General features: G+C 46.2%; 1 long non-coding RNA gene across 1 annotated transcript; it reads left to right on the top strand.

Moving 5' to 3' along the window:
• Window positions 1-1,482: 1,482 nt before the first annotated feature.
• On the top strand, window positions 1,483-17,944 carry LOC117265899 (uncharacterized). The gene is made up of 4 exons (XR_004502459.2): window positions 1,483-1,744; window positions 6,879-7,158; window positions 12,056-12,322; window positions 16,227-17,944. It is a non-coding gene; the product is annotated as an uncharacterized LOC117265899 (long non-coding RNA).
• Window positions 17,945-18,586: the final 642 nt, after the last annotated feature.

The raw sequence follows: 18,586 nt of genomic DNA, 5'->3' as shown, positions 1-18,586 counted from the left end.
TAAAACTTATTAACACAGTTATTAAAGTTCATGCAGTCGCTACAGTTATAACTCCAAGTGCAGTTAAATCATGTTGCATGTCAAACATGTCAGTGCTGCAGAATGATTCAGTTGCGTTCATGTTTCATCCAGATTTGAATCTCAGGCCTGTGCAGAGTGAACTGGTTGGAGTGGGAGGAGGTGCTGGTGGTGGTGGTGGTGGTGAAGGGGGGGTTTAACCGCCGAGCCCCGCAGGAATGGCCTGATGGGTGCTAATGAACTTGGGATGTGCCACCACAATGCTGAGCGGCCCCTGGTCCACCTCGGTGCCCGGGTTCCCATGCAGCCGACGGAATAACAGAGAGGGGTGATGGGGGGGAGGAGGAGGAGGAGAGGTGAAGGGGGGGAGGAGGAGGGGAGGGGGGTGGCTGGATGGTGCACCCAGCCTATTGTGCCCGGTCCTTAGCCCATTAGCCACCACCAACCACTCCGCTTTCCCAAGAGGAGCTCGAGGCCTGCCTGCCTGCCTGCCTGCCCGGACTCGGTAACCAGGCATCGGTGAGGGCGCGAGGAGGGGAGGAGAGAAACAGTAGCCGTATTTAGAGTTTGATCTCCAGGAAAGCGTCCAAAATTTGGAGAGAAAGAAAAGGGGAGCCCGGGACATTGGTAGGCAGAGAGAACCCCCCGACAACAAACCGGGGGCTGACAAAGTTGTCTCTTTGGCAGTCGCGCCTCCTATTGAACCAGTAATTTATTCAAAGGAGATTTTTATCCCCGCGATCTGATTATTATGATAATCAAGTGACCCAGACCCCCTTTCTTGGCTCTTGTCTGCGGGCTCTGGGCTCGGCGGTGACAGTAAAAGCTGATTTGCACGGTCTTCACCCCCTGGTCACATTCCTGGACTCCTCTGTATCAAAGACGCAGACAATGAGAATAGTGGATGTGCGCACTTGATCCAGGCGCATGAGCGAAGGCCGCAGTCTCCGCCGGGGGCTTTGTGTCAAACGAATACTAGTAGCCAGACAAGATTACACGAAACTTTTTATAATCCCACATGGGCCAAAACGGGGCTCAAAACGACACACTTGATAAGTGAAACTCCCGAATGGAGCTTCACTGGAGGCAGCAGAGAGGGTGCTGCATGCGTGGAGGCGCTTATGGTGCCTGTTTGTGCGTAATTAGGGAATTAATTATGACTCTAAGGATCAGATCTGATGCTATATGAGGGTGGATGCAAATATGTTGACAATTCTGTTTGGTTTAGTTTCAAGTGCAAAATCAAATCAAATCAAATGAATCCAACATGAATTTAGATGATTAGTGTACAGCCCCCTGATCCATAAGAGAAGTTGAAGCTCATTCACGACCACGTCTGCTTTCATGTTTTAGAGGGTGGAGACAAAAACAGACCTGCATCGTGTCATAAAGGGGAGGGCCTTGGTGGCAGTATATGTTTTTAGAGCAGGCATGTTTTAAGTTCATATTGCATCTGACGCGAGGAATGGCAAGTGCGAGGGACGGCGCGGGCAGGAGGGGGGGCGGCGAGATCCACCTCCGCGGGAAATAATGGGGATGATAATAAAACAGGGGGAAAACCCGTCCGAGGGAAGCTGAATGGATGGAGCCAGAGAGACGTCACGGCCAGCCGCAGCCATGAAGACTGAGCGGTCCAGCCTCCGGCAGCTCAGTTGGTCTCCATCTCCCGAGCTGCTCGCTTCTCGCTTTTGGAGAGCGGACACCGCAGCGACTCGCAGACGACGGCGTGAGTATGAAGTATAAGCTGTGTTTTCTTCAGAGGGGGGATTTGCGAAGGCAGGTGCGGAATAACGGCTAAAAAACGGAGGAAAACGCGTTTGCATCCGCGCCGTGTACGTCGCCAACCTGCACACATAACGGAGCAGGATGCGTGTATAGTCTGGATGTGGCAGCAGCAGGCGAATATGGGCGATGAGTGTTTGAGCAGCAGGTCTTCAGCTCTAAATCTGATATCTTTTCTTATTTCTGTCTCTTTCCCTCTCTTGGTGCTCTGAGGAGTGAAAGTAGGAGGTGATGTTTCATTCAGAATGGCAGCTGTTGGGAGCGGAGGTGGAAACATAATGCTCAGCACAAAATATGCACATTTTGTCTTTTATTTAATGTTCTATTTTCAAACTGCATCAAAGGTTTTAGAGGTGGAATAACTCGAATTAATTCATTTTTACACAGAGACCGGGACTGTGCCCGGGCCCAGTGAAAGGTCACAGATGAGCATGCGGAAACAAACCCGCACTCATTGCTAAGATGATGAAATGTATCAGTGAAAGAGCAACTTGTAATAAGACGTGATCTGAGCTTTGCTTTGAGGGAGAACTCCCCTGTTTCACAGTCTCAATGACGCATTGTGCACAGGCTTCATATGCGCCATTCACAGGGAGCCACAAAGGCCAAAAGGCGCTTCCAGCCCTGATTCATTTCTCATACACACCTCCAGGCACTTAGCAGGGTCACTTCTCCAGCTCTACTCGCTGTGGCGGCGGGAGCGGCAGAGTCAGGCAACATATGGCACCAGAAACCCACCCAATATGACACGATCAGGGTGTGGGGACCAAAAGGGAAAAGCGTTTTTTCTCTCTGTTCGTTTTTGTCCAAATTAAGCCCTTGCAAGACTCGTGCGGCCATGTGGCTCAGATATGAGGATTACCAGCAGACAGGCCTGCAATGCATGCGTAATAAGACAAAGTGGTGGCGTTCACACCCATAGCTGGCGGATAAAGGGATCACAAGGCCAAATATCCAGTCCACACGTGTGCACCGAGTACGAGGCCTGTGCTGAGAACACGTGTGCGCCCTCGGACACACCGGGGAGAAACTGTGCCTGTGGAGCCTTTAAGGGGGCTTGAGGCAAAATATATATAAAAAAGCCCCTGCGATTATGCAACGTTTCACATGACGAACATGAGAGTATTAATGTGTGTGCACTCAGGGGTCAATACATGACGAGAGGCAGAGGGAGGATCTGAAAATGGGAGGGAACGTTTGCAAAAAACTAAAATTAATATGTTAAATGGAAATCTGGAAATTTTAGTTTTCAAAATTTAGGTTGGACAATTTCAGATTTTTTTTAATTTGTGTATTTACTGAACTAGTTGCACACACACACACCGTTACACCAACAATTACATATGAGCCAAAGTTGTGTGTGTGTGTGCCATTGCAGTGTACTTTAGTGTGATAATTTTGCAGCACCCACAGACGCTATTCCTTTATGTTCAAACGTAAAGAGGGCAGTTCGTCATTATGTTATTGTGACAGTCATTTTCGGCACAATAATAACAGTGATGTACAGAGAGAACACTCGCTGCTGGAGCATCACACGGCTGAGGTGTGAACCTTTTTACACCCAACATCACTCTTAAAAAAACGCTTTTCATTGTGGGAGCAAAATGCAGTTTTCTAATTATCTGTAGTGTTTGAAGGAAGGCTGTAGTATGTAAAGTGGGGCGATTTGGCTCCTCCGTGCTTTACAGTCCATTTGAAGAATAAAATGATCGTCTCTTTTTTCCAGGGATCCCTGGAGAGACATTCAGCGGCCTCACAACACGTGGCTTACTGTAGGTAATATGGGCGACCAGCTCTCACTGTCACTCACATCACGCACAGGCTTCTGTAGTCAGGTTTGAGATTTAGGGAAGTTTGAGGGAATAGTGTATTTTATATTTTTGGAATTGGGAAATATAGTTGTTAAGCAATTGTAAAGTTATACGTATTATTACAGTTTTAATGAGGATTAGTATTTTCATACGTAAAACAGATGATTTCTAAAACGCAAACATGAATTAAATATTTAAATAAGATGAAAACAGCCACAGCCCAACATAATGCCATGCCAAACATGCTAACATTATTTTTTAAAATTGACAGAATTTCAGAGATGTTCAGCAGCTGTAGTTTCATCACATCCAGGACGCGTGGAAAATGTATAAAGTGATTTCAACAAACCTTCATTTTCAGCTCCACACACCACAGTGTGGCTGTGGACAAGTTGTGTGTGTTCATAAGACTGACAGCGTGTCTGCCAACAGGCCTACACCGTCACCTCAGTGTGCACCTTCCATTCTGGTCATTTTACAAATACACATATCCACCTTTAAATATCGCCTCCACGTGTGCGTAAAATACTTTAAGTCGTGCGTAAAACTCGTGCGTAATCGCCTTTGTTGCTTCAAAATGCAGGAATCTGAGGATCCAACCCGTGTCATAAAATGGCGAAACATGAAATGTTTTACCACGTGGTTTTAATCAGATGATAACCAATGAGACTTTATAATAGGAATCAATTTCTTGCTAATCAGCTCTGCACCTTCGCATTAATTATTCCCAATTAGAGGCGCCGGATTTGTTGACGTCACGCACGTCTCGGCCAATGGCACAGCCTGATGAGGTTTGTTTAAATGGTGGAGAGAGAAAGAACCTGAAGCCCGACTGAAGCTTTAGCTGTATTTTTTTTTAATTTCATTTGAGCCCAGGTGAGTGAGAGAAAAGAGGCGCTGTGAGTGAGACACTCTGAGCGTCTTCTGGCTGAAACTTTTGCAGAGCAGAAACACTTTAAAATCTCCACCAGCTTCATTTCCTCAACTCACAGCGTGAATAATTCCTCGGGTGAAATGCATCGTGAAAGGCGAACATTGCGGGGTTATAAACCCACAAGACAAATATTGAAATTCTATCAATTTATTAGAATTATATAACAGCAGCACAGTCACGAACAAGGCAGCGTTAATGAAGGGACTATTAATGATAATGGGGAAATAAGTGCAATCTGCATATAATTATCTTTCTCTTTATCCAGCTTGGAAATCGTGAAAATCTGAAAGACGAGTCATAAAGCTCACAGCACAGTCTGCGGCGATTAAAAATGGTAATGTTAATATTCCATCATTCCCATGCAAAATTATATTGTGATGAATTACAGATGAATTTAAAAAAACAAAGTGAATGGTGTGTTTTTTAAACAGTAAATTAAAACATTTAAAACGATTTTCAAAAAGAAAAACTGAAATTTTAAGATACTGTAGTTTAATTATAAATACTGTAAATAATAACAGTGAAATCAGTCTGTAATTATGCTCATTTTTATTTAAACTTGTGTTTTAATATTTGTCTTTTGCAAAAAATATGAATTATCTAAACTGCAATCTACCTGACTGAGCTATTTATGAAGTAAACATGTTAATATTTTTTACATGTATGACTGCAGCTGAGAGTGTGACTGCATGCATCTGTGTGTGTGTGTGTGTGTTATATGTAAGCCTGAGTCAGTATCAGATATCTGTAATTCTGTATTGAAACATGCAAAATCTCACACATTAGATACTGTGTGTGTGTGTGTGTGTGTGTGTGTGTGTGTGTGTGTGTGATCCAGCACAGCAGCATCATTCTGAGGGCTGAGGCATCTTCCTGCTCTCACAGGGCCTCACTTTGTCCTTGTGGATTGAAACAAAGCACCTTGACGAAGATGCGTGTTAAGGTGACAGCCCTCTGAACAGCAGCAAAACACCTTTAAAAAAAAAAATCTGCATAGATTGAGACAGTAGAAGAAGAGGAGGAAGACCAGGCGTTTATTGTGACCTGCAGGGAGAACAATGCCGGTGGGACTCGTTGTTTGCTAACAGGGATGTAGCCGTCTCTGCTAACGCCTGCGTGTTGCCAGTCAAGTCGTGTAGTTGGAGTGTTCAGGTTTGGGTGTGTGTGATGGAGGGCGAGAATATTCTTTGCCTCGCCCCCCCCCCCCCCCCCCCCCCCCCCCCCCCCCCGTCACTCTCTTTCTCTCTCTCTCTCTCAGTATCACTCCATCTCTCTCTGCTCTCAGTCAGTGGAGCTTTAGTTGGCGGTGGTGTTGGTGGGGGAGGAGCCTTCCACAACAGGGATCTGGGCACACAGAGCAGCTTTAATTAGAAGGGGCCTTGTGCCATGTGCCACCACAGCGTGTGAGAAGAGAGAGTGAGAATGTGTGCATGTGTGTGTGTGCTAAAGCATTGTCTATATCCGTAGGTGTGATGGAGTGTTTCTTGTGCGTGTAGCTTTATTTTTGGGGACTTATTTGGGTGTGAAAGGATGTGTTTATGACATGTGCTTCATGCTCCGATATGTCTGAGCGTGTGTGTATTTGTATTACTTCACTCTTAGTGTATATGTAAGGTGTGCATGTAGGTCTTAAACCCCTCTATCTTCACTTTGACGCCAACGTCGAGCGCCAGCCAACTGCTTTGGCATCAGATAATGTAAATGAAGACAAACCAGTTTCTTTTGTAGTCAAACAGCCAGGATCTTTTAATTTAAAAATGCATTTGGGCTGTGGCGGGGGGCGGTGTTTGAAGCCATCACCCTCCTATCGAGCCAGTCAGCGGGTGAGGCGGATGCGCCATAGGGATGGGCGCCGGGCCGGAGAAGGGAAGGTTGGCGCCATAGCCGGTTTGGACTGGTTCGACGACTTGCGTACATTTTTTTTTTATTGGCGCCTCTCAGTGATTGACTTTGGGGAGTTTTTGATATAGAGGCATTACTTGCAGGCCAATCAAAGCTTGCTTGGCACAAAGAGAGGTTTCCTATTGGCTAAGGGGATCTAAGGTGGGGTGAGGGGCCACTTGGTGACGTCACAAAATGAAGGGTCGAGACATTTAAGGGCCGCTGTAGGTTGAATGAGGAAAAAAGGCCCCAAGCCAGAAGAGTAACGTCTTTGTTCAGAGTTGGCGTCCACTGCTGTTTCTTTTTTTAAATTTCTTTTTTGGATTTCCAGACTCTGCTCATTTTTGAATTTTAACACCTTCCCAAGTTAGTCTGTACTCAAATCATGTGGAATCAAAGAGATGGAGATGTATAATTATGTTTTTATCAACAACTTTCTCCTTTGCTTACAGGTCAGAACTTGGACCATGTCACTTCGCCTGCAGCTTGAGAGGATGGGTAGCCTTAGGGGTTGGTTGTTATCTTTGGTTATCTAGCTGTATGAGTGATGTACATTCTTCATAAAGCTAGATAACCGAAAGTAACAAGAATCCCATTACACTCCTGAAAAGGCATCAAGACCCCAAACGCGCCTCCATCAGAAAAAGCATCAAACTCTGCCACAAGAACTGCAACACGAGAGAAGAAAATGGACGACATTTAAAAGGAGATGGGAGCAGAGTGCAGCAAGAGGTAGGGTGCATGATTATATGTATGTGAGTACATGTTGTCCACATGGCCTTTAGATAAACCCAACTTTACTGTAAGACTCTGTCTGTTTGCTGTTTCGATCTTTCAACATTTAGAAATGCAGAATACATTTGGTAGGCATGTAGGAATAAATGGGACATTGGCGTACACATTGCGTACAGCTCCCTCCATAGCAATACGGTTGGTGCAACAGGATCACTTTTAATCTAATAAGCCCCATGATCCATGTGTGTGGGGCTGCATGCAGGGGCTTAGCCATAGTATCACATGGCCAGGAGTGACGGACTTGCTGAAAAAGAACCACACTGATTCACCAAAGCCGGTGGACTTTGACAAGTCGTTTAACAAGTCGCTCTTAGCTAATCAGTTTGGTAGCCAGTTTGGTCAATGCTCTATTCACCGGGCTCCATGAATTTCAGCTTTGCGGGTTGCATCTTTGGCATCAAGAGAACATGCAATATGAAAAGAATGTGGGCCTTTTACATCACAGGAGCTGCATACGGTGCTATGAATTATACATATGTTCCGACTTGGACGGGATTGTGTGAGTTAAGAATGCTCCCTCCGAGTTAATCCGGGCTCCCAACTCCCCGCCGGCACCTAAGCGAACAGACAAGAATTTGTTTGAGGCCAGTTTTGTTAAGTTAGCCGTTGTTGATTTTTTTTTCTCCTTCCCACCTACTCCTTTCTCCCCTTTGCATGAAAAGATGTTTGATTTGGGGTCCTGGCCGTTGTTTGATTTGACGTGACAGTTGGCTTGGTTGTGAATGGGCCGTGGCAAAGCCTCCATTGCATGAGGTGCTGCCATGTGGAAAGGCCTGATGGGATCTCGCTGAATGCTGCTGTGTGTGCGCGCAAGGCTCAGAGGGGGGAGTGGTCCAGGGGCAATCAAGCAGAAAGTGCCCCCAGTGACGAGATCCATGAGCAAGGGAAGGAGAACAATCTCAGCCTTAAGGTTCTTTGGCTGGGCTCATGGTGAGGAGTAATTGGTCAATCAGATCTTCAACCTCAAGGCCTCTGATGGCTGATTGAAGGTGTGATTTCTTTTTTGCCCATCAAAGCTAGAGAGTCGCTCCTGCTGAGAGAGGCTGCTGAGGATTGTTCCCAAGGTCTCAAGGCTTTGGAGCTACAAGGCTAGCAGTGAACTCCAATTGTAATACATATTCCACATGGCGCTTTGCTGCCTCAACATGGCTCAGCTAAAACATCACCCTGGAGTTTGGATGTATTCAGGTTGACATGGTACACATTTTGAACAGTTGTGCAGGGCCAAAGTGAAATTCCTAAAAGCCTGCGTGGCAACCTCACCTCGCAATGTCAATCTCCTCCAGCCCTGCAGTTGTGCCTGCCTGCCTGCTGCATTGCAGGTGCTGAGTGTGACATTTGAGCTCTGGGCTCAGCTAGTAAGAGAGAGGAACGAGGGCCTTGACAGGAAGTGACAGCCGGAGATGTCACCTTCTTGGATGGCAAAGTAGTACCTGGTTTCCTCTCTATTGTGCTGCAAACGCCGCTGCTGACGTGTTTTTATTACAGTGCAGACTTGTGAGTGCGGCATGGCTTTGATCTGTTGGTGTATATGATAGATTAATGATTGTGCCTGACTAATATCGGCGCACTTGCACGTCTTTGCACGTACATTTAACATTTAGCAGGTACAAGGCGGCCACATTTTGAGCAGTGTAAGGATAAGTTGCTTCCTTTTGCTTCCTTTTTGTGTCAGTTGCAGTGTTGGAGCTAAATGGGAACTGAAGTCTTGGACAGATTGTGTTTATACCCTAAGCAGTGCCCTGGGAGACGCATGTCATGGTGCAAATGCTTTGTACTGGCTCTGTGTGTGGCACAGTTATATCACTAGCACTTCACACTGGGGACCCTGGAGCAGAGACTGTCTTAGCTTCTGCCTCCCTGAAAATGGCACAGAGATGGGAGAGTTCCTAAAAACCACCTCAGGGCCTTTGCTCTCTCTCTTTTTCTGTGTCCCATGGCAGTGTCTGAAATAGAAAGACAGCGCGAAGAGAAAGGGTGGAGAAGGAAAGAAGGCAGGGAGAGGAAAGAAGAGGAGGAGGAGGGTGGTGGGTTTGTCTTAGCTTTCATGCACTAGGCAAGCAGATTTAGACTCCAAGTGTCAAATAGAAAAACAGCCATTGTGGTCGAGTCCTACTCGCCCCCCCACCAGTAGACTTTACAGTCAATAGAGCTAGTCCACTTGTCACGGAGGGACAATGCGCCCCTTTGCCTCCCTTTCACCCCCGCCGGGTCCGAGCAGCCAGACAGTTTTCTGAATAAGACCCAGTGATTCTTGCCCCCTTTTCTCTGCCTCTCTTTCTCTTGACGGAACACACCAACAGGGTTTGGAAAATGGCTTCGCTGTTGGGCCGGAGCAGAAGGCCAGACCCTGTTATTTTCTACAACATCGGCATTCCCTCCACCCCCGTACGCTCACAGAGAAATGAATGTATCTCAAGCAGTTGCAAAAGTCAATGGGCCTCCCCAGACAAAGGAGATTAAGTTTGGCAACTTAGCAGTAACAGGTGTACTTTGACTGTGCTCGGACCACACGGGGGGCGACTGCTGTTGTCTGACCCGTTGCTCTGTTTGCCTCCCTGTTGGTTTTGAGTTGCGTGGAGATAAAGATGAAATTCGCTTTGTGCTCTCAGACGACAAGAATGCTTCAGACCTTGTCGACTTAGAAGTTTTAGTCGACAGTGTGTTTGGCCCAACTGTCTAGCACTGGCCTCATCATTTTTACTGCTTTTGAAAATGGAGCTCAGTTTTGCAACATTTCTCCAGTGATTTGCCAAGTTCTCTCCAAAGGGATTCTGCAGATATCTTTAGATCTCGAGCTGTGCTCACCCAAGGGAGCGAGTTAAGGGTAAACAATGCGGGCACACAGAGGAAGAAAGAAATATCAGAGGGAGCGCGGCACAGCACTGAAGCATGAATACATTTTCACATTTAGAACTGAGACAGTGATGTTTTAAGAGGGGAAATGTCTTTCAAAGAGAATGAGCGAAGCCTTTTCTATCCATACCTTCAGTATTTTCAGCCACAATAAATCGAGCCATTCAGCAGCAGTATAAACAGACACTCTCAGAGCCAGAGCAAAACAGTGCATGCATTTGTTTGTTTCAGTCGTTAATAAAGCTTTTACCGAGAGCCTCGGTCCTCAGAAAAAGCCCATTCTGGTGAAATGACTTGGCAAAGCATCCGATGAAGGGTCTGTTCAGACTGAAGCTGCTCCCGCTGCCATTGTCTAGCTCTCTCTCACACACCTACGAGTCCAGAGTAAGCACACAATTTCATTGTTGCGCGAGCTGTTAATATCAGAGGCTTCACAATAGAGCCCATTCGCCATATTTGCATAAGGCACTTTTCCAACAAGGACCCGGAGAGGGCTTGAAAGCTGGCCCACTCCAGTGCCAATGGCAAAAAAATGTCAAGTGCCAATTAGGAGAGGTTTGCCACCATTCAGCAATACCCCACCCCTGTAGTCCTTCCCCTCCCTGCTTACCCACCCCAACTCTCTCACACTCTAAGTCACCCCTGTTTTTACCACCTTATTCCAATTTCAGACGTAGCCTTCCCCTACTGACACCCAGAGACAAAAGCTTTCTCCCTCCTCTGCTGGCTAATGGAGGATCCTTTCTGCTGGGCTCAGAGTATTAGCAAAATCAGACAGCGTGCTCTGTTCACCGATTAGTCAGCTTTCTTTGTTGATTTCTTTGAAAAGAAGGGTTCACGAACTATGCGGCTAAACCTGCGAGATACAGACTCCACCTGCTAGCGAATATTGAACTTAGCAAGCTGGCTACATTGTGCTACTCTGGTTTTAGACTCACAGGTTTGCACGGGCAGGTGTGAGTCATTGAGGGAAGGATTTTGGAAAAGACAGACGCTGATTTGGAGCAATTAAAAATAACCCCTTTCATCTGACATCCACAGTCTGTGTTAGTGCTAATAGCATTTAGCCACATAATGACTTGCTTTAAGCTAGTCCTGCTTATTATTTTGCACTGACGAATACAGAGCGTCTTATTATGAGAATGGCTGCAGTCAGAGAGTGTCTGAATTGAAAGGCACAGGCTTTGAGTCAGCTGCGAAGGCTAAAAGAAGCACAATAACACTCGAGTAGGATTTACCGGAGCTACGTCAAATTCAAGTTAGCTTAACTGGTGAGTGTCAACAGAGCCGAACAGCTGTTTACAATTGTGCCGATGCTGAAAATGCTGCATTATTTCCACTAATGCTTAACTGCAGCTGTCAGATGCAAAGTACGTGGTGACAGGAACGCAGGGCACAATCAGTGTCCTTGAATTTAGTGTTTACATTGGGGAAGCCTTCGCTACAAAAGGCAGAGACATCAAATGAATTAAAAAAAAACGCTATCCTGTAAAATGACGAGGATGCAGCAAATGAAATTTAAAAAATTGAAGTGGTAGACACAATAAAAGAAGGTAATCGTGTTTGTCCAATTGGGCTGCCGTTGTTTTCCACAGAGCATTTACCTAACTTACCGCCTCCTGCCACTCAAAAAGATTTTTCTCTTGTCCCTTTTTCTCTTTCATTCTTTCATTCAATCTCTGTGTCGAGTTTTTTTTTCTTTCCCACCCTTGATTCTCAGATGGTTGGATCTGATTTGCATGCATTTGCATAATGAAAGTCATTTGCATGCTCAGGGGCAGACTGTACCATGAGAACAGACATGAAAAGGTGTGTGTGTGTGTATGAGTGTGTGTGTGCATGCGTGTGTGTGTATACATGTGTGTGTGCATGGATGGCATGCTTCCATGAACTATACATGTGCGTTTTGATAGATAAACCGCGTTCTTAAAATTTTCCCTCTTGCCCTCTGATTTTCCCTTCCCCGTTTTCTGTGCAGGCTACCACCACCACACCACTGAAGGAAAGCTGGCAAAAGGAGACTGAAAAACAGAGAAGAAGGAGGAGGAGGGGTTGCTGTTGATTCTGCCCTCCCTCTCTCCTCGCCCTCCTCTGCATCGCCTCTTCCCTCCTCCTCCTCCTCCCTTCCTCCTCCGCTCCATCCTCAGCAGACTGCCCCTTTTTCCTGTACAGCGAGACGCAGCCCGCGCCACCATCTTAGAGCAACGCTGGCATGAAATGGAAGTGGGAAGACCAGTCAGTGCAGGTAACACACCAAACCCACTGCGCCCGCCATGCTGCATCCTTCCATCGGCGCCACCCCGACCCTCCATCCTCTCCTCTTCCACCTCCCCGTACCCTCGCTCCCCTTCTCCAGCGGGCAACCGCCTCTGTTTTAATCACCTCGGATGTGTTTGTTAATTGCACGATTCATGAGATGCACTGATGGGTGGAGGGGAGGGTGAGTTGATGTGGGCGGAGCGTGTTTTGTATGTGTGTTCACATTAAATCACTCTGCTCTCAATGCCTCTCTCAGGAGGCTTTCAGTGGGCATCTGTCCTCTGAAGCGCCATGTTTTCTTTCCCGTTTGGGAATTCTCATGCCATCCTCACATGCATGCCCCGACATGGCGGCGGCTGCCATTTTGGAGATACGATGCGAGCCATGCCTTCTGGACAATACACAGACACAATTCATGACTCCATATAGTTGTGTACTATATTTTGGCGACAGACATAAAACATTAAATGATTTTTTTGCGGTCTGCTTCAACAGAGTTAGAACTTTTATATTAATTCTAAAAACCTCTTCAGCTCCATAAATGAGGTCAGAGGAGATGTCAAGGTGGGCACATCTGTCGAGTGGAAAGTGATGATATCCATGAACCGCCATTCACATCCTCACACAGGGACACTGCAGCGTAGAACAAAACCAGCACAAAGCAGGAGAGAGACAGACAGAGAGGGAGAGAGAAATAATAGAGAAGAGATGGTGAAGAAGTGAGAAAGTGGGACCTCGATAGACTCAGCGCTGGAAAGCCTCTCTTTGTGTGAGTGGCGAGTGTTGGAGGGCAGTCGGAGCTCAGACAAGTCGAGTATTGTTCTCCCCTGAGCGAGCTCGTTATAGTGCTGCATTATTCCAACCGGGGAGCTCCCAACTTTGAAAACCGCTTAAACCAAAACACCAATTAGCATTGGCTGGGCTTGATTAGGTAAGGCAGCCGGTAAACAATGCACGCCATTGTCCTTGCAACAGAGAGACCTCCCTTTGTTTGTGTCTGCGGTGTGGAGGTCAGAGAGACAATGCTAACTTACAGTAGGGTGCCAGTCTATAGGGCTGACAGAGAGCCTGCTGCTGCTCGCTTTTGGGTCAAGGTGAGAGAGGAAAAGAGACTGTTGCTAAACACAGGAAAGCATCTCGTCATCGAAGGTCTAAGGTGACTTTCCCCAAAAGAAGTGTCTAATTTCACTGAAACCTTTCTCTTTAAATTTCAGCACTGATTTCCAATATTTACACACACCAAACCTCAAGAGATTCCAGCTCTCAAATTAGGTCATGCCAAGTTTTCTGCATTTATATCTTTGACGAAGCAGCCCTTAAAAGCAGAGGCGTCACTTGGCTTTCCCGAGAAGTGCTGTGGTAACTGTGTCAAACCCAAAGCGCACTAATCACGGCCAGACCTCCATAAACAGGTGGTAGATTGAGCAAAGGGGGCCGGGGCCGTTCTCAATTTACTGTGTAAATTATGCAGAGCCCAAAACAATGCAAACAGTAGACAGTGGAGTGGCTGGCGTTGGCTAATGAGATGATGAGAAGCCTGGGAGGGCTGGGAGCCAGTCGAGGTGAGGGGGTGGGCACGGCCGGCAGCTTGTGTCTGGATCTGTGCGTTCGTGTGTGTGTGTGTCTTCGTGCGAGTGTGTGTGTGAGGGGTCTGGAGGAGCTTTGGCAGGGGAGCAGACACTGTCCCGTCTGCACAAACCCCATCGTCAGCACCCCTCCTGCCCAGACTGAGTGCTGCAGAGGGAGGGGAGGGTTAGCAGGCAGCTGGGGCACCCTGCCCCCATTGCTCCAGCGAGAGCACCAGCCTTGGGAACCTCTGTGGCAGGGGTCCCCCCAACACTGGCACGTAGGGGCCCCCCAAAAGTCTGGCTGCAACCCCCCATCACCACCATCCCCTCCTCCCTCTTGTCTCCCCAACCACCACCACCCCTCCCACCCTAATGTGAGGCTGGGGGCCTGGGAAGGACTTCAAGTTCATGGCCAGACCTCCTATTGAGCTGACAGCCTGACTGTTTGCTCAATTCGGCTCCCTATTCAGAGCCGTGCTGGGGAGGGGGGGTGCAGAGAAAGGACTGGAGGATGGGTGAGGGGGTGTTGCTAGATGGGACACCGTAGCTCTGTGATAGCTATTCATTCAGCAGGGGGAGACAAGTAAAGAGCGAGGGAGAGAGTGAAGAGGGATGGGGGGTTTGAGTCGGGTGCATAAATAAAAAGTGAGGAATCCAGGCTCAAAGTTTGCTTTGAGCGGTGTGCGCCTCTCTCACACTCTTTTAGACTCTTAATTACCGGCGCCTTCCACTTTTCTCTCTCCCTTTCTCTAACTACACCCCCCACCCCACCCACCCCCCTCCTCATCCCCATCACACACACACTCCTGAACACACACACAAAATCGCAATCATTCTCATCATCCCCTCTATCCGCTGGTTTTATTAGGCCACATGCTGGGGTTGTAAATTTACCATTAACAAGCTTATTCACTGTAGTCCTCTCAACAAAACAAGACCATGATGCCAATAACTCAAAGCGACACCAATACCCGAAACTGCCTTTTATACCACCACCCTCCACTGCTAGCCACTCCCCCCCTCCCCACCTTCCTCCCTGGCCGAGTGCACCCGCGATGAACACCGGCGTATTGCTAAATGCCAAGTCTAACGTGATGCTCGCTAATAGCTCAGGCGATGCTAATTAGCACGATGCTTGTTGATTCCTGCGGCTGAGCTGGACGGCTGCATTATCGGTTCACTCAGTGAGTTGCACTCTGTGACCCGCTGTAATATTTTAAGTTGCTTGTCTGAGCTGCTTGAAAATCTACCAAAAAGGGGGGGTGTTTGATTTGTCTTCTGAAGTCCACCTCAGCCGAGCTTAGGGTGTGTCACATGCTTCCTCTTTGTATTAGCAGCTCATAGCGTACCAGGCTCCTGTTAAGGCCTTTCAACTTCAGCCCCAATCCCTTCAGCTGGTACACGGAGCTGCGCTCACCTCGGCCAGATTTAGGGCACACGAGGAATGCCCCCATAACTTATTTTTCATGTTTAAAGAACAAGCCTTCTTTTGATAGACCTGAATTTATAGTACACTGTCTCAAATAATTGTTTTGACATTCACATGATCGGCCTCGCTGTGTGTTTTGACTCTCACTGAAGAGTTGTGTCTTAAAGAGAAAGGTCAGTTTTTTTGAAGTGGGGTCCAAAGTGGAAGCTAAGCAATGTATCTCTGTGGACAGGTGAGCAAGAAAACGCTATTTAACCACCTAAAAAATGTAGTATTTTCACTGCTTCAGCTCACTGTCAGACAGCCCGTTCTGACGGGAAAGCTGTCGAGAGCTTCAGTTCCCCATATGCTCTCGCCAAAGCCACCAGACCCCTTTGAGAAAAACAGTAATTTTACCTCGTTGAACATGCAAGCTTCTGGTCTACTGCTGCTTCAGTCAGTTAGTTAGTTTGTGTCATTGTGTGATTTTGGTGAATCCACATTAACTCAAAGTCACACACACACATTAAAAACAACTGATGGAGGCAGCCGTAGACCAGCAGCTCCTGTGTTCAGCAATGTTAAATCAGTGTTTTTCTCAATGGAGTCTGGCTTTGAAGAGAGTGATTGAACGCCTTCATTTTCCAGCTGGAAATCACTGTCTGACATTAAGGTGAAGCAGAAAAAACACTCTCAATTAACTTAAACTGAAATTGATTTTTTTAGGTGGCTAAAATATGTTTTGTCGCCGACCCCTCAGCAATAGATTGCTTTGCTTCTGTGTCGGACTCCAGCCTGCTTCTCCAAACTGTGAGTGTTCCACCTGCCATCTATTGTGTGTAATATACAGTCTATGGGTAAGTACCCAATACAAGACCCAAACTGAACGATCCCTTTAATGTTTCTCTTTGCAGATGAATGTTGTCGGTGCAGAGAGGATCCGAGGCGGCCTCACAACAGAGGGATGGAGGACGCCTTCTTTAGCTCTTTCAAACAGGACTAAACAAGGACGATGGCACCGACGTCTGCCGGGACTTTGGAGGATCGCAGCATTGTTTGCACCTCTCTGATGCTGCTGTGATGCATTCTTTGACCCGAGCCAGACTGGTTGTCCTTTAGCAGAGCAAACATCATGGTGGATTGTGACTGTGGACACGAGGCTCCGACAGAAGATCGGCAGCTTGACCGAGTGCTCCATAACTACTGTGACTTTTGAGGGTGTGGCACTTGATTCTGTAAATAATATTCTTAGATATTATATGTTATATGTAAAGTGATGTACTAACATAGGCTTGAATTACTTTAGGTCTCATTTGACGAGTTTTAGCCCACGTTTTGTTTGACGTATGTTTTGTTGATTTGAGTTGCTAGGACTCAAAGACATGTGAATGTGAGACCCACGGCAGCAGTGAATAATACTGCACTGTGATTGGACGGCTCCGTGTGTCTGCTGACACAATGGCGAAGGAGTGAGCTGTCGTCTTTACACTCTATGCAACTGTTTAATCTTTTTTTTTATGGTTCCTTTTTTGGGGGGGTAACTGATACCGTGTCGGAGCCCCTTTCATTCTTACTGTGGACTTTTATTTTGGGCTACAAGTTTATAGACATTCCCTCAGACATCATGAAGAGAAATGGGTTTTGAGGAGCCGACATTCCCGATGTTAATATACTGATACAGAAATTACAGTCAGAGTGTGTTTGAGTGTGTGACAAATGACACAATACAGCTCAGTTTCATACGGATTGAATCTCATATTTGCAGCCTTAACAGACTTTGATCTGACTGTGCAGCCGTGAGCCCCAGTCTGAGCAAACGTGGACTCACACGTTTAATATTCCTGATGGCAGGAGTGTGTTTGATCAGCAGGAAGTAGCCGAGCAGGGCTCATGGCTGCATGTATACAGAGCACGCTGCACGATTAAAACCTCCCCAGCGCTCAGCAGTTTGGTTCATAGCAGTTACCTGCTTGGCTGTAATGATACATCGTTGGGTGAGACATGACAAATACATTGGCTTCAAACACTGCCTTAATTTCCTGTTCTTGACATTAACACACACACACACACACACACACACACACTGAAATGCAATAAAGCAAGTACTATCGCAGCCTAACTCATTCTATATTAATTTTCGGGAAGTGGCAAATTTTTTATTACGATTGATAATCTATGCAAATCTTTTAAATATTACTTTAAACAATCTATGTCTATGCAGTGCTTTTGCAATTGATTCAAGGGAGACTATCTTGGCCTAATTTAGAAAATGTATTCTTTTGATAATCATGCACATCCCAGTGCTCAAGACAATTACTTATCTGCCTGGATAAGCTTGAAATTATGTTTTTAATCTTTAGCAAAAAAAAAGCCACTCTTCTGATATCAGTCCAGAGGCTTGAAAACCATGAATTGTGGTCTAAAATAATTAAATCGGTTGCACTAAATCTCTTTTTCCCTTAAATGCAGATCAGACATATCTATTCAGCTATGCCTCCACATAGCTTATTGTTTTATATAAGCAGCAATGTTTGTGTTATGCAATCTAATCGCTGTGAATGAGTGTTCACCATATGTGCCTTTGTATGGAAAACTGTGTTGGAATAGTAATAAAGGTTTACATTGAAAACAATGGAAACATGACTGTTGTGCATGTTTTTGTCAATTTGATCTGCATGTGATTAACTAGCAGGATCATGTGGTGATTAATGGGAAGGTTGTTCATTCAGCAGCCACATGTGCTGCTGGAGCAAATCACTCAGTTTCTACAGTGGAACTCAGAGAAATACATAAATGTAAATAATGTCTGTCGAGGGAGACAGGATGCAGACTGAAGATTACTAAAAAAAACACTAAACAAAAATCTAAATTTACTCCATTGCTGGCAGCTTTTCTTAAATGTTTGGCTTTTTTTTTTAGCGGCAGTCACGTCTACAGAGAAATCAACTGCAGTTCAGTTCCAACATAATGTTACAGCCAAATGAAAAGATTATCACAATTCCCCTGAGATCAAACGATTTTCAAAACACCATCAGGGATGTGGGTTTATTTTCTGGAGTGTTTGGCATCAAGCTACAAGAGAGGAAGAAAGCAGAGCTCTGTCCTCTTTTAATGTATTAATCAGTGTAAAGATGCTCTCTGTGGAAACCACTGAAAACCCCAACCCCATTGTTGTCGTATAGATGAGTAATAAGCCAATATGCATCGACACACACGTCATTAACCCCCTGTTACATGTAAAACAAAGAGCCCAGTAGCTCTCTCATCCTAGACT

The sequence above is a fragment of the Epinephelus lanceolatus genome, chromosome 10, assembly GCF_041903045.1.
Source record: "Epinephelus lanceolatus isolate andai-2023 chromosome 10, ASM4190304v1, whole genome shotgun sequence".
Lineage (NCBI taxonomy): Eukaryota > Metazoa > Chordata > Actinopteri > Perciformes > Serranidae > Epinephelus > Epinephelus lanceolatus.
The sequence above is the reverse complement of the archived record's forward strand: the minus strand, read 5'-3'. Positions and strand labels throughout refer to the sequence as shown.